Here is a 4,170-nt window from a genome sequence, read left to right on the forward strand (position 1 = left end):
TAAGAAAATTTTCATGAAATCCTGAAACTATCGTTACAACGTTTCCTACAATCACGCCACTATTTTGTTTTCCTTTATTCTATAGATTATTTACTACCCTAATTATTATCTATGACTAATTATAAAAGTGGGGGATGATACTCAAATACCCCCCATCCTATACCCAAAATCCCTGAGACACACTTAACCTTTGATAAGGTCCATTATCCTCCCCCAACTTTTTTTTACTTAATTGTTTACCACTTTTGTACCTACGTGGCAATATACGTGAATTCACCCATGTAAGGCGCGTGAGTGAAGTTTTCAGATAACAATGACCAATAAAAGTTGGCGACGTGTTAAAATAATTTGAGAAAAACTCAAAAATAAATATTAACGTTTATCAAAAAGAACGCAATTGTCTTCTTCTCTCTCTATCAGTGTTCTTCATCTTTGAAAAAAAACCTCTATTATTAGTTTTCTTCATCTTTGAAAAAACTCCATTATCATTCAAGTTAAATAGCCTCCTTGATTTGAAAAGGTAAAGTAAATTTTATCATATTCTTTACACCTTTTTATGTCGATTATTAATTCTGATTTTTTTCACAATGTTTGTGTATAAATGTTAAGGTTATGACAAAATACGAGTTGAATAAGTTGTGTATGGATGAGAATGATTCAATAATTAATGCGGAAGTGCGCTGCAAGCATGGAATATTATTGCAAATACAGACGTCTTGGTGAGATCGTAATCCCGGAATATAATATTGGTCTTGTCCTCACTATGAGGCCACAAACTGTAATTTCTCAGATGGAGAGACAGCCGATGAAAGATCTCGTTTTATTCTTCCAAAATTGGTGATAGGATTAAGGAGTTAGAAAAAAATTATGAGCGTGTGAAGATGCAATTGGAACAGCTTGATAATTCCAACATTGAACAGTCAAAACTAGAGAAAATTCCTTTGGATGAAGGTGAAAGTATTCAAAATCGTTATGAAAATCTCAACATCAATTCAAAGGAGAAGGGTGACAATGTAAAAGAAATGGGTGAATTGAAAGAGCAAGAAGATGAAAGGGATGAAAATGAAGAAAACAGATAAAGGTTGTTGTTTTGGGAAATTCCTTTGTTGTTTGATGATTTATTTTGTTGTTATATTTGTTTGTTTTCTAACCCAAGTTGGTAGGTTTAAGGATCATATGAAATTGCCATAATTTTGTGTGGTATTGAAACCTTTATTTGCTCTATCGTAATGAAAAATTGAATTTTTTTGTGTTTGAAACAGTCTTAATTCTCTATTTGCCATGTTCATTTGTTTGTGTTAGAATTTATAAAATGAAGTAAAGCAAGAGGTATTAATCATTCGTGAGAGAATTATACAAGTCACAACGCATACGTGCCCAGAATTTCATTGCTTAAGAGGAAATTTTCATTACAAAGTCTAAAAGTGCCCAGAATATACAAGTCACAACGCATACGCAAAACAAAGTTTCCTCATCGCATAAGTACCCATAATTTCAGTACTATTTCATACATACATACAATAAAAATAGGAAATAGTTGTTTTTCCTTCAAACATGAAACAAAATAGTACTTATAGTAACCACCAAAACAGTACTAATAAAACACCATTGATATCAACATTATAGTTTCCATGGGTATCGAGGCTGTCAAGAGGAGGAAGCTTTTGGATTTGAAAGCCTTGATTGATCTCTAATCTGCTGGAGCCTTCTAGTTGTGATTGCCTGATTTCCTTTCCACTTCAATCCACTTGTTGGTTTGAAACCAACATCCCCAGTTACAATACTTGATCTCAAAACTCTCTTTGGTCTGGCTAATATTCTGCTACTTGGCAGTCCAGGCTACAAAATTTTTAGAGAACTAAGGTTATTAGAGAACAAATATGTAAGTTATTAGAGAACAAACAATATGAATGCATCACAATACTTACATTGAAAGTTCTGAAAATATTTTCATCTTGAAACACACCCATTCCAGTTACTCTTGACCTTTTAAATTGAGTTGTGTTTTCAATACCCTTTCTATCCTAGTAGTAGCAGTTTCCTTTGGTGCAACATTTGTGTTCTGGTCTACACCCTGTGTTGTACTACCTTGAGAACATGTAAACCAACTTTCAAGTGGGTGATTACTACCTCTTCCTGCACTTCCCAATCCCGTACCCCTTCCTCTACCACTCCTGGATCTTGATGATACTCCAACACAATTTACACTTGCACTTGCTTAATGTCTTGGTGTTCTTGAAGTTGTAGGAGGTGCAGTGGTTCTAGGTGAATCCGTTGATGCACTTGCACTTCCTGTAGCTCTTGTTGTTCTTGAAGTTGTTGGAGGTACAGTAGTTGTTGGTGAATCCCTTGTTGCAGTTGCATTTCCACTTGCACATGTACTTGTGTATTTAGGTCTGCCTCTCCCTCTTTTTGGAACAGGCTTACTCTCAATATTTGTTGACTTCTAATTTGCAAAAAAACATATATTATATTGGTAAGTTGATTAAACATTAAAAGTAAGTGACAAAATAGTAATGTACCTTTGGTCTTCCCCTTCCCTATCTTGAACTTAATGGTTCTTCAACATTTGAAGTAGGGGTAGCTCTTTGTTCCCGGCAGTAGAACCAACTCCATCACTCCTTCGTAAATGACAACCTCTTTTATTGTTAACTTTAACATGGCAAAGACTGCATGCCATAGTTAGTCCAGTTTTAGATAGTTTACCAGACACTTTAGTTTCACCAACCTCTTTCCTTCTCAAGTTTCTATGTCTGCCTGACATTTCTTTTATCATTGGTGGATAAACAAGATGATTTTTATGATTCTGGCCACATTGGAAATTATTCATAGGTTGTATAAAATGTGAGTAAGTCACAAGTACATTTCTTTAGAGTAGCATGGATGAATGAAATCATGTGGGTCATATTGTTTATGCAACATTGCAGCTAAGGCATGTGCACATGGTATTCCCTTAAACATCCAAGATCTACAACTACACTCCCTCTTTATAAAACATACAGTGTGTTGTTTGTATCCATCAAAAACCTCATAGACAGTTGCTCCATTAAACTCAATGTTACATGCCATAGACTTATCAATATTTTGTTCTAATACTGTTATTGCCATTGGAGAGAAATTGGTTATCCAAGAGTTTGGAAATTCACTTAACCTAGATAACCTAGTCATGACCTTAATCTTTATCTCTTCAAGCATACTAATAATGGTTTTATGCCTTGCAGACAAAATCCAAGCATTAAAGCTTTCACACATATTATTATCTATTGCATCAGACTTTACTTCACAATTAAAATACACCTTGTACCAATATTCTTTAGCATAGTAAATTAGGTCATCCACTATACCTGTACCTCCAGTACCTAATTTAGACAACTCGTGCGAATTTTCTCTGAATTCCGCTTCAAAAGTACTTCTAGCACACTTCTAGAATTTCTTCTTCCTTTGGAGCCCTCTCCAGTTCTTTGACCAGTTTGCTAGTATATGCCTAGCACACCTTCTTTCATCACAAGCTGGCAACAACTCCTTAATAGCTATATCAAGTCCTACAAGTTACAACAAACATTAGATAATTAAGTCGAAAAAATGATAAACCAACAGATAATTAAAAATAAGTTTACCTTTTGCATGTCTGACATAATGGTGAAACTTGTTCCATCTGCTAATCCCAAGTCTTCTTTCAACAGAGAAATAAACCAACTCCAACTTATTGTGTTCTCAATTTCAACTACAGTCCAAGCAAGTGGAAGCATTTAATTATTGCCATCATTAGCCACTGCAATAAGTAATTGACCCCTGCATACCCCCTTCAAGAAACAACCATCCAGACCAATGCATTTTCTAGCTGACATGAATGCCATTTTGAGTGCGGCAAAACAGATGTAAAATGCCTGAAATACTGGCCTACCAGATTCATTAGCTTCACCTAGATTCACCACAAAAGTACTCCCAGGATTAGACCTCAGCAACTCATCCTTATAATCAAGAATTCTCTAAAATTCCTTAACATGATCACCCATAATTTTATTCAAAATTTTAGCTCTTGCTCTTGTAGTTGTGGTCTTACCAACATGCACATTATACTTCTTCCGGATTAACTCTTGCAACATGAACACTCTGATATTTTGTTGTTCAATAACTTTCTTTTTAGAAACACTAGCAATGAATTTAGAG

At 34.8% G+C, this 4,170-nt stretch overlaps 2 pseudogenes; one reads left to right on the top strand and one right to left on the bottom strand.

Annotated features, from left to right (window-relative positions):
- The first annotated feature begins 612 nt into the window (after window positions 1-612).
- LOC114076528 lies at window positions 613-1,191 on the top strand (annotated as a pseudogene).
- A 456-nt stretch (window positions 1,192-1,647) lies between these two features.
- Window positions 1,648-2,661, bottom strand: LOC107013290 (annotated as a pseudogene).
- Window positions 2,662-4,170: the final 1,509 nt, after the last annotated feature.

Source organism: Solanum pennellii, chromosome 3, assembly GCF_001406875.1.
Source record: "Solanum pennellii chromosome 3, SPENNV200".
Lineage (NCBI taxonomy): Eukaryota > Viridiplantae > Streptophyta > Magnoliopsida > Solanales > Solanaceae > Solanum > Solanum pennellii.